This window comes from Neopelma chrysocephalum, unplaced genomic scaffold, assembly GCF_003984885.1.
Source record: "Neopelma chrysocephalum unplaced genomic scaffold, ASM398488v2 Primary Assembly neopelma1_64, whole genome shotgun sequence".
In the NCBI taxonomy this organism is placed as follows: domain Eukaryota; kingdom Metazoa; phylum Chordata; class Aves; order Passeriformes; family Pipridae; genus Neopelma; species Neopelma chrysocephalum.
The window spans coordinates 7526057-7544679 of NW_020897721.1; the positions used below are offsets into that span (position 1 = coordinate 7526057).

The following is an 18623-nucleotide window of genomic DNA, read 5'->3' on the forward strand; positions in this document are numbered from 1 at the left end:
TTCCAGGGAATGCAGGGAAGCACAGCCGGGGTGCTCACCCTGGAGCTGCAGCGGTTTGCTCTGCAAATTAAACAATGGCACTTTCCAGCTCCTCACCCCAATTCTCTGTATTTTTTTGGTTTAGCACAGGCTAAAGAGCACATTTTTTTGCAGGGAGTCTCATGTGAAAATATTGACTGCCAATCACCAGGCAGACTCCAGTAGCAATTCCTGTAAACTGTGCTGCTCCATCCAATAACATTAATACTTTTGACAATTCGCTTTCCAAAAATAACTGCACTTTGTGAAGATCAGAAATGAACAGAACCATAGAGTTCCCTCCTTGTCTTCAAAGTATTTTCTGAAGCAAACTATTATTTAAATGTATTCTTCAGTGCACAGGTACCATCATAATTGATGCAGCGATTTTTTCCGAACCTTTGATCACACTTTTATGAGTATCAAAATATGTTTTATTGCATTTTATGGGAATGTGTTACATTTATATACCTTTTTGTTTACTCTCACCATTTTACCCTGAGAAGATCCCTTCTGAGGCAGAGCGTTCAGCAGCATCCTACTCATGTTTCAGCTCAGGGGTGTGCTCCCCTCAAGGAAAAGAAGGTTGCTTAGTTTATAAATATCTTCTCAGGCTCTTTCTGTCTGAAAGGCCAGTGCTGCTGGGGCTCAATCACTGGTGGATAGGCAACCTTTCCTGGCTGGCAATGGTAAACAATCATCAGCTTTTCCCTTCTCCTGCAGGAGCCTGGCAGGATTAGCTGCAGCACAGCCCTGTGCTCGGGACAGGAGGGATCTGTCACTGCTTTTATATCTGCAGAGTGCAATTAGCTGCATTTCCTGAGCACTGGCTGCCTCATTACCAACGTTCTTCAGAAACATTTTATTAAAAAAAACAAAACAGATTTGTTTCCTCTTCATTGACTTACCTGTAAGGCTTAACTTGGGTGTGGTTTTTGGAGCAGGGATGCTTTAAAGGAGCCAAGCAGTTCCTCAGTCCCACATTCCTCCAGTGGCTCAATCGGGATTAAAACCAGGATGCTCTTATACCTTCCTCCTTCCCACTTAGTCACATGGCCTCCCTGACTGCTGACAGTGTGAATCTGAATTACACAGGCTGGGAAAACTGCAGCAAAGGAAGAGAAGAGTGTCTCACACCTCCCTACCCGGGGAGCTGGGGCAGGTCGAGGCAGGGGCAGCAGCTGCTTACAGGTAATGCATCTTTTCACCAGGAAAGGTCAATTTAATGTGAGATCCCTGTCAAAAGTGCTAACTCAGTGCCTTCAAAATGTTTCGAGCCCCTAAAGAAGGATTTCAGTAGCTGGATCCTCCCTCTTTAACATTTTAGTGTTTGGAAACTGATTTCCTGGAGGTTTAGATAAGACACCAGGTATCTTGGCTCCAATACAGGTTTTTAGAACTTGAGTTGATGTGGGAATTCTGTGTTGTGCTTTCCTTATTTTGTGTATTGTTAAATCATCTGCTTTGAGGTGCTCTCATGATTAGTGTCATTTACTCTCAAATTGTTGTGAATGTTATTTTGAAGCACTTGAGATATTTCCATTTTAATGACACAATGATAACTACAATTATTAAAAAAGTCATTCCTATGCAAACCTAGTGATGACTTAAGAATCCCAGAGTTCCTTAGAAAAGCAATAAGACAATAAATTAAAATAATATGTACACTAATTGTTGAGCCAATTTAAAAACTAGCCTTTTTTAGTTTGCTGATCAAAAGCAAATGTTTTCATAGTGTAATGTCTAGAGGAAAATAATTCCATCGATACAGCAATTTGACAGCACAGAGGGCAGAACCACACAATTTTTGGTAAACCTTTGGAACACTTAGCAAAAGCAGTGCCACAAGAGGAAAAAAAAGACATAATCACTTCCATAATACAGAGTGCTAAGATCATCTGCTAACAGTACCCTGAATGTTAATTACAGAATCTTGAAGCCTTTTCAGTATTATATAAAGAATCAATTCAATGACCTGAGATCAGATGAAATATGAAAAGGCTTCTTAGTCTGCCTTTGTACCTCGATGGAGGCACTTTCAATCAGCAGAAACCAGTACATTCATTTACTTATTAGGAAGTTATTAAAAAAAGAGAGAACTCCATTGTGAACCATCTGCAGAACAAACTAATCTGGTGTCTTTCCAGGAGAGATGACCATCTAAAGCCTGAATTTCACAAGATAAAAGGAAACCTTTGCTAATGCACACACACGTGCTGATGCTGAATGACTGTTAAAAGATAGGAAGGATCAAAAAAATTCACCAGCAGCTTTGCCTGATAGAATGTGTAATGTCAGTTTTGGGGCAGGAAAGGGGATTCAGGGGAAACAGGGCAAGTCAAAAAAACACCATGGAACTATCAACTGAAATACACAATATTACAAGGAACAAACCAGAATACAGCAAACTTGTCAAAAGTTCCTCCAAACTTCAGAAAATCAATAAAGCATTGAAATTATCAATGAATTTACTGTAATATGATGTTCACACAGTATAACCTCAGACTTGGCAGTGATATCATGACTTCAGGCAGATGTTTCACCCCAGAATTTTCAGTAACCTTCAGATCTAAGAGCCCTCCCAAGCACCTTATTTTGGCTTTATCTGCAAATTTTCTACGTCAGCTTATTCTGTGGAAGAGCCCAAATGAAGCTGAGAGAACCATAGAGTTGCAGGAATCATATATAACTGAGGGACTTGTTCCATTTTACCTTTCCATGGTGCCCTTTCTGTGACATTTCAGTCACCCAGTTTCTTCAGTTAATCGTTCTTTGTGACCTACATGTGGAATACACCACAAGAGACAGATATGATTTATTATTAAGGGTATGTCTTCTCAAAAATTAAATATTTTCATTAAAAATGTAAGTTTTAGTTGTTCAAAAATGTTTTCAATCCCCTTTTTTTTTTGATGTTCTTGCCTTGATCTCCAAGTGGCTGGTTTTAATTTCGCTTAAATTGATTAAAAACAAGTTAAGGAGCTAAACCAAAATAGAAGATTCTTTAACCTACTTTGTACCCTTTTAATCAAAGCAATTCACTTTTTTTTTAGTCTACTGAGTCAGCTGGTGACCATGAAGCAAAAAGAAAGCAGGCAGAGTGTAGAACAGTATAGAGGTTGGTTAATCACAGGAAAGTTTGAGAGACTAATTATGGCAGACCAATGTAAGCATGGAGAGAAGTTGGACACAGTAAGACATTAAGAAGTTTTCTGTTTAGAAATACAATCTTCTTCTGTCTTTTTTTTTTGGCATGTGTGTGAATGATGAAGGGGAAACATAATCCTCAAGTCTAAGGTGTTGAAAGCTCAAAGTATGCAAAACACCAGCAGTAGAAATGATGTCCAAAAAAAAAAAAAAAGATTGAAAAGATGAGATGAAAGAAGGTATTAAACTCAAAGATATTACATGCAGGTGTAGCAATGGTATGGTTATGTTTGGAAAACTGGGTAGAAAACAACAAAACAGAAACAAAAAGAGTACGATTAGTAAAAACTCTTCTTAATTGCTAAAACAGAGTAAATTTTCATTGATATTTTCTTACATAAGCTGAGTAAACTAGTTCAAAAGGAGCAAGAATTTTTTAGGAACAAGAACTTTTCACAATCTTTTTTTCCTGTTTTTTTGTTTTTCTTGGGTTTTTTTCCCTGATCTAGTATTTTTTAACCCTTTAGCTCGTGTAGATTTAGAACAAATGCTTGCCATTTCTCTGCCTTGAAAGTCTGTCTAGCTACATTTTAATAGGAGATTTTTATGATATATAGGATTAATGAACGTTAGAATTATGTGTATATATATATGTAGGCATAGAATTATGAAAAGATATAACTGATGGAAAGTAATTAGATGAGGGTTATACTTATTTTTGAATGGAAACTTCCTGCTGGCATTTTCTAGTGAGAGTCTGTCGTGGGCACAATGTTCCAGGAGCTCCCTGCAAACCTCCCAGTGGATTCCTGGTGCTCAGGGTGAGGTTTCCAGCACTGCTCCTGCTCTGGGGGCCTTGATTTGGACCTGCTGGATGCAGCAAATGGACACTGCTTTAGTTAGATTTTTAAAAGTTCCTTTCTTGCTTGAGATTTTGCATGGAGTTAGCAAATAACTAAAGCAGTGCCTTTTATATATTAGGGACTTGGAGCAACCTGGGCTAGTGGAAGGTGTCCCTGCCCAGGGCAGGGGATTAGAACTGGATGGTCTTTAAGGTCCTTTCCAACCCAAACCATCCTGTGGTTCCATGATTCTATGCTATGTACAGGTATAGTAGATAAAACCCAACTGTCCACATTTGAACTGAAAAAGTAACAATGAGCTGTGCTGTCATTGCAACAGATTATATTATATTATATATTACGTATTATATATTACACATTATATATTATATATTATATATTATATATTGTATATTGTATATTGTATATTGTATATTGTATATTATATATTGATTATTGTATAATATATTATTATTATTATTATATTGTATATTATATATGATATATTATATATTATATTACTGAATGCTGTCCCTGTAACTTAAAATAATACAGCCCAGGTGAACAGTACACAGTGTCCAGCAGTTTGGGCATCATTCATGCTTTGATTTCGTGATTTCTTGCTGGTTGTGTGTAAGTTTGTTTTGAATTATTATTTGATTGAGGCAGGACTTGCAATGATCTGGTTGCCTTCTCAGCTCTGAAGAGCTTACACACCTTGCAATTTCCTCTGATGTATTCCAGTATTTGTGTGTGTTTGTAACCATGACATCTGGTCCTCTGCCAGACATTTTGGGTGGCATTGCTGTGCACTTCACTCTCCAAGAGCTGAGTGACACGGCCATGAGAAATACCCCCTCTTTGCCCATTAAAAAAATCCCAATCAGATCAGAGCAGTTAAAATTTATGCTAAGTCTATTCAGTGAAACATAAATAGTCATCACTTGGAGAACTTGTTGTGCAAGGCACGATCCTGCAATATGCCAGGCTCTTCCAAGGGATTCTCAGCACCCTCAGCTCTCAGTGATGCTCAGCACCTTGTCAGATCTGGCCTCTGAGAAGCAGCACAAAAAAAGACACAAAGCAAACTGGCAAACGTTCAGCTGTTTGTTGTGCAACTTTTTTTTTTCCCCTCTCTCAAAAGTAACAGTTCAAACAAAGGATTAATTTAGAAAGAAAAAAAATAATTAAAATTGAAAGGGGAGAAACGAGGACGTGTGAAAAAGAATGTTAATAACAGTATTTGAAGAGGCAAAGAAATTAGAGAGATGGAAAACCTGATTTTTCTTTAAATAACATTGGGAAGGTTGTAGATGTTGTTTAATATTGTCCTTGAATGTTTTGCAAGTGGCACAACCACTTCATGAGATGCCAATTGCTGAAATACAGAGTTGTGATTTAAAGTGACAATGTCACCTTAGTTTTAGTCCAAGTGATGGATTTTGTTTGGAAATGGGTTGTACCAAACCCAACAAGAAAAGAAGTGTTTAAATTTGGTTTAATTTCAATTAAAATTATTCCGGTTAAAAATATCACTCCCACAGCTTTCTATTAAAATTTTATCTTTTTGAATGTGAACTCAAAAGTGCCTTACAAGACACTAAATAGAAATAGAGCTGATGCATCCAGATACCCAAGACAGACACCAAAAATCCCAAACTGTGCAGATTAGCTCTGGATATTTCTTTCTTTTTTAACTGAATGGCTACAAACAAAACAGACAAAGAGCTTTTAAAAAATACAGGAAGCATATTCTTAATCCCTTGCACCTGGTTTATGTGAAAAGCTAACTTGGAATCCTGTAATATTGGCTGATATCACCTTCTTTTCATTTTTTATTAGGATAAAGTATAAAAATGGTAAGATGGAGGAATAGGAAGCCTTAAGACTATTTCATTGGCTTTTAAATTGCAGATTGCATAGTAAATCAACTTAATATATGTACCATGTTTATTGGTAAATTCTCTGGATTCATTAAAGCCCATAACAGAATATGGCCTTTTTTCATGGCTGTTTAATCTGTTTCCAAGCTGCATAGAACTCTTTCAATAGGTGTTAAAACAGTAACTTCATTTAACAGGGAGATTTCATGAAGCTTTGAAGGTTTATCATTAAAAGGGACACTGTCAATTTGAATTTTTTCAAGGTGACCAATTGATAAAAAATCATTTGAATAATATTGAAGGGTTTCTTCTAATTCCTAGAAAACATCTAGAATTCTTCTCCTTTTTTTTTCCCCTCTGTGAATATGTGAAAGCATCATTTAGAAGACCAGAGATGGGATCACAATCTTCCAGCAGAGGGGCAGGGTATAAAGCTGGGAAGTGGTGACATCCTGAAGTGTGGCAGCTTTGTACTGCAGTGGATGTGAGCCAGAGCACAAACATGCTAAACAAACAGGCAAAAATAGAGCTCAGAGGGTCAGCTACACTGCAGGGAAACTTTTTAGATGAGAAAGTGGCACTGAAGTTTCCAGAGTCCTTTTAATGGCTCGGTGAAATGTATTCTCTTTTCCCAGTAAAGTTGCTAAAATGTAAATATTTTATCCAAGCAATTAAAGTTACTTTTTATTCTCTACAAATCAGGCACAGAATATTTAAATGTAAGTGAGGGAAGGAGCACTAGGTATGATAACATTCGACAATGTGTTTCAAATTACATGTGCATGCACATATGAATACAGCTGTGGTTTCTCTTCAATATTAGGGAATGTTCTTTCAGAAAAAGAAAGGAGTGAAAGCTCCTGCTATTCTGTTCAAAGGGAGGGCATTTATATAGTTTATATAGCACTCTTTATACTGCTGTGTTCTGGTATGTAATATATTGGAACTTCTCAGCCTGGGATAGACCCCCAAAGGGTAGACATGTGGGTCTAAGAGATGAAAAAATCAAAGACATGATCTCTTGACAGAATTCTATAACCCTGTCACACTGCCTCTGAACTTCAGTGGCTCCTGGAGGTGACAGAAAGCTGGCAGGCTCAGGGGAAGCAGCTGCTGGCGATGGCACGGCTGAGACACAGGAATTGTTCCGTGGGATCAGTGGCTGAACGTTCAACCAGCCCTGAACACCAGCAGGCCCCTGCCCAGCCCATCAGCCTGCTGGGGAGGCTTTGGGGAGGAGAGGGTGGGAAATGGGGAGCAGGACACGAAGAGCAAAGGGAGGAGCAGGACAGAGGCACGAAGAGCCCTCCTGGTAAAAGCCAGTCAGGAAATTGCAGAGCCATTGCTGTGTGTGGGGCTCCATCACACCCAAGCTTTGCTTTAAGGTGAATAAATGCTGGGAAATTCTGTTCTGTGCATAGTCTGGGACTGCCAGGGGAGCCTGGAATTCCTGCATTCCACGGAATTTCCATCAGGGCGAGGGGTCTAGTTTCTCCATGCACCTTCGGAGGTCTCAGCTGTAATGGGCACGTGCAGATGCACCTCAGTTTTTATACCCTTTCCTCAAATGTTCTTTAAAATATTGCGTGTAACAAACAAAATGTCAGCACACAGTATATGCCAATTTTTGCCAAAGAAAGCAGCAGCATAAAAAGGGTACAAGTGAGTTTTACTAAACATGTTCTACTCGTCCTCAAAAATACTTTAACAATTGAATTATTTCGCAAACGGAACTATTTCAGTGCAGTTGCATCATGAAAAATTATTTTGTTAGAATGGCAGGATAGGTTCCTGCATGCTTTAAGTCTCCTAGGATTGATCTAATTTTCTCAGTTCACTAATAAAAATATATTTTACAGCTTTTAAATGCAAAACTTGGAAACCTCAAATGATCTGCAAAAGGCCAGGCTGAATTCCTTCTGTCTCATGCATCCTGTTATTACTAAAGATGCTCCCAGTTAAACTAAAGGAGTTTTTCTGCTACCCTTCATTTTGATAGTGCAGTTCTAGTATAGTACAGAATTTAAATGCACTGAGACTGCATAAATTTCATTGTTGATACAGTAAGTAATGCCAAAAGAGAATTCAGTTCACTCCATCATAAGTGGGAATAAAACCACTTTTTCCACTAAAGTAATCGTACATGAATGTGAATATACACAAGGGGCCCAATCCAGAAGTAAGAGTCTCTCCCAATAACTTGGAATCTGGATTTAGTCCAAAGAGCAGATCTGTTGAGCACAAACAGCACATTTTACATCAGTGCTTTTAGGCCTGGAAGTGCCCTATAAAGGCAAAAGCCTTTGATGCTATTGTTTAATTTAGGGTTAGATTTATTTCACAGAGCTCTACTCCGAGGGGAAAATAGTCTCATATATACAAATTGTTTGGTTTCATATAACAAAAAATGATACAAATCCCAGCTACTTGCACTTAGCATTGTTGAAGTGGTGACAGTGCTGACCAAGCCCCTGTCTGTCCTTCACCAGCAGCCCTGGCTGACCCAGGAGGTCCCAGATGGCCCGAGCTGAGCAAATGTGACATCCAGGAGGGGTCAGTGGCTGCACCATCCCCAGGAGCAGCTAAAAAACATGTGGATGTGGTGCTCAGGGACATGGTTTAGTGGTGGATTGGCAGCTCCAGGTTAATGGTTTGACTCAACGATCTTGAAGGTCTTTTCCAGTGTAAACATGACATGATTCTGTAACAACAATTAGATTATAAGACTTGGAGTCGAAGCATTCAAAGCAGGAGAGACGGTTCATTTTTATTTTCACCAGCAGAAAGCCAGATCCTCTTTGCTGTGTTATTCTCATGCATGCATTAATACTTCTTTTGTTTTCATTTTCACACATTTCCCTTTCATTATACAGCAGTTGGACTATAAATGTAGCTGGTAGTGAGATACAGTTTCCAAGTGCGTGGAATCAGAGGAAGACACGCTGGCTTTTGTCCTGGTGCAAATTGGGAGCACTTCCAGTGGCTCCACTGGGATTACAGCATTGTAAAAATGAGACAGAATTACGGTTTTAATCTTCCTTCCTACCACGTCTTCATATCCTTGTCTCCACATCCAAATGCTCTTTCATTTTTGAGTACTTCTAAGTCAACAAAGATGCATTGTCATGGTGATAACTGTGGGATAACACTGCCATGAAAATAACTGAATTAACTGCTTGGAGTACAGTTCCTTATTTCATTATGTGACTGGGATATTGAGCCATGTCATTTCTTTTCTCGGTGCATAACACGTAATAATTTCCACAGCAGATCCTTTTGCTGTGAGATACATTGTTTTGTGGTTTGAATGAAGGGAAATAGTAAACCTGACAATTCTATGCACAAAAATGAATAATCTATTCAGTTTGTTCACCTTCACCTCTAAGTGCATCCATTTGCACTTGCGTAAAATGTGATTTGCAAATCCAAATTTAGTATACATTTAACACATGCTGCTACTGGTACTACTGGTTTTTATAAATTTATATAGTTTATTATTTTTTATGATTTTTTTCTGGGTTTGATCTCAGTATGCAGACCTTTGGCCACGTCCCTTCACATTTCAGATATTCTTCACAGGGTTTCATTGCATCCTCCCAGTACAAAAAAAATACCTCTTTTGTTTTTAGCTTTAGAAATACTCTGTTGAGAGAGATTTTTTTTTTTTTTAGAAATTTTCTCAAAGTTGATCTCACATACTCCACTAATTCCAGATGTTATTAGATGTGCTTGTCAGCAAACCTCCCTGCTATCACATTTGTGACATCTCTCATTCTTTTTCTGGGCTCTTCTGTTACATGTTCCCACCATCCCTCTCCATCCAGTCCTGTAGCTTGATGAGTTTCACAGAGATTATCTTAATTTTTATATTAAAGGCCGAAAAAAATTATTCATGTCATTCTGCTTGGAACTCACACCACCTTTATGATTTTATTTTTTTTGAAATTGCATTTCCTGCAGTGGGAATGGGAGCACAGAGAGTTGGCCCACAGGAACTCCCAGTCACCCACAGCTGGATAAACTCCCTCTGTTCACTTTTGTCTTGCCTGTGGGCATCTTTTAGCAGTTTTCAGTTCAAGAGCACTTTTACCTCTTGTTTAATTTTAATTTGTCTAGCAACACAGTAATACCTTTAGGGAGTGTTAGTGCTGCAGTGAGAGCACACATGAGTTCTGTGTATATGTATATGAACATTTTCCTGTCATGTTACTCTGTCTCTCTGTCAAATTCCTCCCTTCTTTGGCAACCGTATGAAAAGTGCAGCAGCCAGAGGTGCCACACCCTGTGTCCTCTTCTCGAGGGAAGATGTTCAGGCTGCAGAGAGCCCAGGCCAGGGAAAAGGGGCAATTCTCCCAGGAAAACCTTTGGTTGACCAGCAAGGGGCTGTGTGATGAACACTTGCCCATCATTCTTTCCCAAAAGTTTGACTATAATCCAAACAAATTCAATCCTTCTAATGCACTTCTGTGTTTTTCACCCTAGACTCCAGGCACCATCAGGAACTTATCTCTCTTCACCATTTGCAGTGCTGGTGACATGTTTTCAAACCAGACAATTTTCTGTGTCAGAAATATCGAGACTTCCCATAAGCTGAATTTAGTAATCCCCATGTACTTTTAGCTTCCTGACTCCTTTTACTGTCTGCATTTCAATAAGGAGTCCCCAGTATCTGCTCATCACTCCTAATTACTTTTATTTTAGCCTATGTTCCTGGTTCCTGGGCCAAGAAGTTTAAAGAGCTATGATGTACTCCGATGAAGCATTTAATCAGGGCTGAGTAATCCAGCAAAAAGCTTTTCAGGGCAGGGTGGAATACGGGAGGAACCATATTGTCTGCCCAGTTATTGTGTTTCCTGTTCTCAGGCCTGAAAGAGTTCCTGCAGGGACCAGGGGACCTGCCCAGGGCTTGATGGGAAGAGTTCCTAAGTAGAAGACATGTGAAGAGGGAGTGGTGGCAAAAAAACAACATAAAATCAGTGAAGTGGGGAAGATAAAAAGTACACATATTTTTCATCTCCTAAAGCCTTTGCCATCAGAGGGCAAAACTCCCCAGAAATGTTTGTGGCTATGGGTAAGGGGCAGAGGAAACTTAGCCATTAATTCCTGAGAGGTGTTATCAGATGCATCAGGGCTTGGCTGTAAATTTGACTACATTGCTGTGGTGCACAGAGAAATGAGTGAGGAAATATCTGATTAAAGTGTACATTGCTGCTGAGGCAACTGAATGTTGCCATAGCAATTGAGATGAAATGTGCAAAGACGTGAGATAATTAAATCTAACCCCTTTAGTAGTTTTGATAGTCAATGCAGTGCCAATAGGAAAAGTTATCTCCAGTGTTAAAGATAAAACATACTCCTCATGGAAGTACCCCTTGCTGGTATTTTGTTGCTCTCTTTCTAAATGCATTGCTTCAGGTGGCTATTTTGAACGTCCTCTTGAATAATCAAATACAGTTGTGACCTTGGCCAAAAGCCTTGGACTTCTGCTGGCTTATTGGATCGTGGGAACCATGTGCACAAACTATCCAGAAAGTTTTATTCCCCCTTCCTCTGTGTGCAGTAAAGCAAAGCCCGGGCTGTCACCTCAAAGCTCACAGTTCAATAATATCTAGAACGTGCTGCCCTCTTCAGGAACCCGTGATCAGAAATGGGCAGTTTGGTTTGATGCTCCAGAAACCAGAGTGAGCAAACAGGAATTACAGGGCTGCCTTTTTTTTTTTTTTCTTTGTAACATTTGTAATGCCAGTGCCAGAGGCACTGAAAATAATTGTGACCTGAACAGACAAATCTGATTTTTCCAAAAAGGAAATCAAAAACTTGTTAGAATTTCTTTACACTTGAGATCTGGGTGGTCACCCTCCCACCCCCCACCCCGATTATTTATTTCAGTCAATGAAAGCAAATGCTGCAGGAGAAGCCTTGACTCACTTCTTCTAAACTAATAATTCCATATTCTATATACCAGCAAATAACCTGTTATTAAAAATCATTTGTGTCCAAATAGAGTTCATACATTAGCTGTCACACTGAACTTATTTAACTTTCAGCAGCTCTGCTCATCTGAAACTACGTAAGGACTTAAACCATGGTTTAGTAGAACATTAAAACATATACTTAACTTTAGGCACAAACATTGCTGCAATGCCTTCAGGAGGATACTCCTGTGAAAGGATTGAACAACTTGTGTATCAGGCTGGTGGCTTGAATACCTGGCTGATAGGTGGGGACAGGCCCACAATTTTCAGCTCATATCTTACGACATTGTAACCCACGGTGTGGAATCTTAATAATTAAGCAGGTAAGAACCAGAGGCAAAATCTTTGGTGAATGTAATTCCCTTTGAAGTCAATGAGAGCTTTTGTTCATTTATGGAGTAGTGACATTTTATTGGTTTACAAATGGCTTTGTGGCAGGGGGGCTCAAAAGCTGCGTGGAGGAAAGGCAACTCTTACTTTGCTGAAATGAATGGATTTTTTTAGTAACAGCCCCAAACAGGCAGTTGATTAATGATTACCTCACTCCAACAGCATGTTTGCAAACTCAGAGGGCTGAGAAGTGAGGATCTCTGAGAAGGGCACAGAAGGCAGTGCTTTGTGGGAACTTGGCTCCACTGGCACAGACCTTCAGGGGGTTCCTTTGGAGCTCACGTAAAATATTGTTTCTTTGGCTGAGAGGGACCCTGTTTTCCTGGATTTTACAAATGAAAAAAGAGGAATATTCTGTGCTCCATGTGACATGAGGCACCATGAAGAAGGTGCAGCCCACAAAGGATGGAGCACAAGAGGCTTTGAGCCACGTCTGGAGATGCTGAGATTCAAAGCTGATCCAGGCCAGTGAATCCTCACGGAAAATAGAGCAGCCCTCAGGGACTGTTCTAATTTACACCAGCTTTACCCAGGCTCCCTATTTCTTGTGCTGTGCTGCAACCTAGATTGAGTCTGAATTTCTGCAGCACTGCACACTCTGGAAACTCCCTTTTTGCCCAAGGTAAACTCCTTGAATGGAAATAACTCCTCTACTGTACTGGGGAATTCTTCTCTAGCTGGACAATCCCTTACCTGTGAATATTTACATTTTACCCAGTGCTGTATGTGGTCATGGGGAGAACCTGGAATTGATTTTTCATTTGAGTTTTTAATTTTCCTCTTTAAAGGTAATAGCCCTACTTGGGCATCAACATCTTTTTTCTAAGTGGCACGTGACTGCATCTCTTGGCTACAGTAACCTTTTCTAAACATGAGTTTTAATTGAATTCCTTATTTCTCTCCCTTGCATGCTCACTTAAAGATGTAGTTTTCTCAAAGAGTGAAAACATTTAAGAATAACAAGTGGGTTTTAAGCGTTAAAGTGTTTTTTTTTAATACTAATACAAATTTCCTCACCAGTTAAGAAGAAAGCCTTTGCCATGTCACTGACAATTGTCTCTTCTGATTATAACCCTTCATGTTCAGGTTTTCTCCCCCTCCAGAGCAGAGTGACAGCAAACCCATGGTTTTATTTTCAAAAATACATTCAAATTGGATGCCAAGATCCTGTGTCTGTATTTTGTGAACGCTGTGCAGATAAATTCCAGCTGGCATGCAGTTCTAAATACAGATATGAACAATAGCTGGTGCTTTTTTCTAATCCAGTACCTGCTAAGTACATGTAATATATATTCAGAACTGCATTAAACTATTGATCTATGATTTGAACATGTATTTTCATTTTTTGTTTTGATGCTGATGCATTGTTTGGCAGTTAGAGTCCCTGCAGATAAGAATATAATAACTAATAAAATTTTCTTTGCTTTCTAGGGTCTTTATGGCAGAATGATGAATTCCATCTTTTCCAGAATGGTAAGCAGAAAGCTTTTTCTGTTTCTGATAACAAAGAACAGAAGGTAAATTCTTGTAAGAAAGGATTGCCAAATTGCTTGAGAAATAACTGTACTGTACAATTCCATAATTATATGGCTTATACAACTGAAAATATTTGAATATTCAAATCCTGTAAGCTACCTAGAAAAGATTTGCAGAACATTATGCTAATTAGTCAAAAGAAAATATGTGAGGATTTAACCTCCTTGCTAGAAATGCTACTGACCACAGAATGCTCAACTATTTATTTTTCTGAACAATTTATTATAACGTATGAATTCCCTTAAACAGAAATACATTGTTCTACCAGTGAAGAACATAAATATCTCTCTTCTTTAGGCTGAGAAAGGGTGAGTTCCATAGCGTGTGTTACTATTTGAACTGTATAAAATTGATCTCTATTTATGTTTCACTTGGGCTTTGCTGCATGTGTGAATGTAAAAATATGTAGTTTCCAAAGGCAGGCATCACTCCTGCATGCTATCAGGTTGTTTTAAAAAGATGGTTTCATCTTTCATTCTCTTTTTTATGGCTGAAAAAGGCAATATTTATTTTGCCCCTTGATCATAACATCTTTACAATCAAATAAAAAGAAAAATTCATCATACTGTATGTGCAAAGGTCATCCTAAAATAACACTTCTGAGCAAACTACACCGAATCCGATGAGTGCATTGCTAAGGAGAAATGTTTTCCAACAGGTCTTGGGCATTCACTCTACAAAAAAATATCCTTTCCCACTACATAAAAATGTAGTCTGAAATCAACATAAAACCATCACGAAGTGAAACCACCGTTAAAGTGAGAAGAAATACTACTTGAGAAATATCCCATCAGAGCACATATTCTGACCAAAAATGTGCTTCTTAGTGTTACACTTGAAAGCTCTTCCACCTAATCCCAAAAGGAACTCAAGGCTCTTGAAAAAAAAAATTAATTCACAAACTTTAATGCGTAAGAATGATGGATTTAAAATATGTGGGACTGAGTTTTTGCTGTCTCTAGACAAAAGTGGCACCGAAATCACCAGTGCCCGAGAAAACCAACAGCAAAACAGAGGGTTTGTGAGGAACTCTAAGGATGATGACGACTTTATTTCTGGTCAACACGGAGGGTTAGTTGTCCTTTGAAACTTTTTTCCTAGGAAAGTCAAACCTGCAGGTGAAGCTGTGTTGCCAGGCTGGGGTTGGACCTGGAGCTCAGGCAGCGAGGTCTGTAATGTGCTTTTTTACCTGCTGCTAAGAGGGAAAAGAACGGGGTTATTTCAGAGGCATCATGCTTGCAGATCCTTCAGGGGCACATCTGTGATTAAAGAGAGGGAAAAGTCATGTTGAACTAAGGGGGGAGTGGGGAGTGCAAGTAAGGGGGGGAAAAAAAGACCAGTCTGAACAGGCACGAGGAGCACATTTAACCACAGTTAACCTCCATCCACAGACAGAAAAACGTTCGAGAAGAACTCAAGAGTCATTTTTAATCAGAAAGATTAACTAGGTGACAGTTAAGTATGTTTGGGATTAAAGCATCAAAGGGCCTGTCTCCTTTGTGCCTGTTCCCCTGTTAGCAGGAGGTGCTTGGCACAGGGACTGTGTGTAGGTGCAGCCACAGCCACGCTTGCACTGCACCCACCCCTCTCTGCAATGTTCATTAGGCAAGAACATTGTCAGAGGGAAGTGTTTACCACCAGCTCTACTCTGCTTAAAACCATTTTAGCCCCAGGCTGATCTTGTGAAGAAGGCTTGGGGGGAAGGGAAGAAGGGAGACCCAACATTTCATTTTTCATGAAAACAAATGTATTCAGCCAGTACCCTGATCTGAGCTAATTTATAACTCTGAATTTGCATGTTAAGTGAAATCATAATTATTTTTATTTTGAGGCCAACTGTGTGATTTACACTCTAAGAGAAGAAGATAGGGCAAAAGCCTGGACCATAAGGGATACTAAAACAGACAGTAATAGATTGTTTTGGGTACAATTAATTTTTATATGTATAAACAGGTACACCTCAATTTTCCCTGACTTGCTCAGGAACACAGGGTTACTCTGTTGATTAAGGATTTCCATTATGTAAATATTAATTCAAATATAAATATATTTTTCGAGTTGAGTGTCTTTTGTTTAAGGAATGGGAAACTGAGCTTCCTCATATTACTCCCTTTCAACATTGCAAGGCTTTTTCTAACCCTAAAAACAAGATAAATATGACAGAATAAAATAAATTGTTGAGTATAATTAATATCACTTTAAGAAAATACACTTTCCTTCTCATTTTTAACTCTACCTCTGCTTAATGAACAAAGATTAAATGCACATTACTATGAACAGTCATAACACCTAGATTTTAATCTGAAAGTGGGCTTTTTTCTGGATATGTTAATAAATTATCTGTTCCCTTGAATTATTCCTAAATATGCACCATTTAGTGGTAGCATTCCATTAAATATATGAATATTTTGTCATCAATTTTTAATTCCACAAGTTTTAATATATGGAAAATCATGTTAGATAAACTGAGAACACAAAAGACCCACCAACACCCACGGAAGAGCCGCAGCTGAAAACTGAAGAAGGCAAAAAAATACCTCTCACTTTCCTCTCAATTAAAACCCTGTGCAATTGTTCTTCGAGATTATAGATCTCTGTTGGGATTCTGAACTTACACAGAACTTTTTGGTTCATTTCACAGGAATAATATTCATCTTAATTAGCAAAAACAATTGATGGGCTTTTCTCCTTTCTACAAGGGGGAGTTCACTCGGTGTGCTGGTGACGATTTTATCCTGATAAATGAAAAGTTCTTGTCTCTCTGAGCAGCAGCTGAATATGTTGGCTGTCTTCAGCCTTGTAGCTGCTTTGTTAGACATCACCTTGTTGAGACAGAATGACTTACTTGGTAAGTGGTTGACCCGATTTTTTGTCTGGCACCCTAACATTGCCAGGCATTATGCCAAGACAGATTCTGCAGCTATTTATGACTACATTCAAGGTTCAGCTATGCAAATCACAACTATTAGCCAAAAAAGCAGAGCAGATTTGTTTTTTAAATATTTCCGTAGCTCGCAAGGTCAAGGCATTTGTTTTCACAATTTTAAAATATAGTTTTATAAGTAATGATCAGTAATGTTTAAAGAGATTGTCACCTCTAACATTTTATCTAGACTGATTTAGACAGAACACAAACATTTTTGCTCATATGCTACAAAATAATTGTATGGGGCACAGGAAGAAGAGGCAGGAGCTGAAGTGAAAAAATGTGTCTCATTTTATCTGTCTGTGACCAGCTTATCCACACCATGCAGAGCAACACCAAAACAAGAATGAGCTGAGCTGTGACAGAACACCCCTGGAGAGTGCAGCCTGCTCTGAGCCTGCCCTGCTGCAGCTGGGGAAGGGGCAAAGGCTGCTCTGTGCAGCCTGGGCACCCCAGCTCTGCTGACACCTCCTCCTGGGGCTGGAGTCACACCTGAGCCCTGCACCGGGCCCTGGGCAGATATTTCTGCCAGATAAATCCATCCCAGCATCTTTCTGATGGATTATCAGGAAGGACATTGAGGTGCTGGAGCAGGTCCAGAGGAGAGCAACGAGGCTGGGGAAGGGACTGGAGCACAAGTGCTGTGAGGAGAGGCTGAGGGAGCTGGGGCTGTTCAGCCTGGAGAAGAGGAGGCTCAGGGGAGACCTCCTCACTCTCTGCAACTCCCTGACAGGAGGGGGGAGCCAGGGGGGGGTTGGTCTCTTCTCCCAGGCAACTCTCAGCAAGACAAGAGGGCTCAGGGTCTTCAGCTGTGCCAGGGGAGGTTTAGGTTGGAGATTAGGAAGAATTTCTTTGCAGAGAGGGTGCTCAGCCATTGGAATGGGCTGCCCAGGGAAGGGGTGGATTCTCCATCCCTGGAGGTTTTTAAGCTGAGACTGGATGTGGCATCAGTGCCATGGGCTGGGAACCACAGCGGGGTTGGATCAAGGGTTGGACTTGATGATCTCGGAGGTCCCTTCCAACCCAGCTGATTCTGTGATTCTCTGATTCTCTGATTCTCTGATTTACAGGTGGGTACAGGGTGCAGTGCCCCTGCAGATCTGTTCTTGCATCACACACTGGAAAGGTGGGGGTTCATCTGCTGGATTCAGCTTGGAGATTTCAGTGTCCTCCCCCTCATTCCCATTTGTCCCATTTGACGTTCAAGCCACACCAAGACTGAAAAGTAAAACTTGTGCCACTTCCAAAGGAGTTTTAGTGCTGCAGAAGTTCTTTGGGACAGGTTTGCCATTCACCCTCTGTGCTGCCCAGTGTCAGTGCTGGTTTGAATCCTTTGGTACTTACAGCACAGGCTGTCCTGGGTGCTCTCATCCTGCAGATGAGCTGTTGTTTTGTCTCAGTTCTTCAAAGCAACAGTGAAAACATGTTTACAAAACTAGCAACGGGATGTCTTGTATAGTAAGGACTGTGTCTACACAGAAAATTGAAATGTGATTTAAACACACATAAAAATGATTGCTCATAAGCAGAATTTGAAAAGAGATTGTGTGCACAAGATGTTATAAGATGGAATTTAAAAAGACATATATCTCTACCATATCCTAATTTCCTGACAAACCTCATGGAAGTGTTAACAAAACTTACACATGTCAACAAACTTATCTATCAAAAATACACAATTACAAAATAATAATTCCATTCATCCAACACCTAAAGATTCTTCAACAATATAATACAAACAGGCAATAGATAATAAATAATATAGAATATAGAAAGATGGGTACAATGATAATATAGACTATATATAGTAGTCAGTATAGTAAATTGAGACATTTCCTCGTAGAGAAAAGGGAAGGAGATTTAGAAACAAGCAGGGCAGAGTCTGTTTTCTAACACAGGTTTGGGC

The 18623-nt window shown here is 39.5% G+C and overlaps 1 protein-coding gene across 22 annotated transcripts in view; it reads left to right on the forward strand.

Moving 5' to 3' along the window:
• The window catches only part of ADGRL2 (adhesion G protein-coupled receptor L2), a 371310-nt gene that overhangs the window by 180103 nt on the left and 172584 nt on the right, over nucleotides 1-18623 (forward strand). For all 22 annotated transcript variants that reach the window (XM_027683320.1, XM_027683316.1, XM_027683326.1 and 19 more), the window contains one exon: nucleotides 13687-13728. The gene's annotated coding sequence lies outside the window, so the exon portion shown is untranslated. Of the gene's footprint in view, nucleotides 1-13686; nucleotides 13729-18623 lie in introns of those variants that run through there.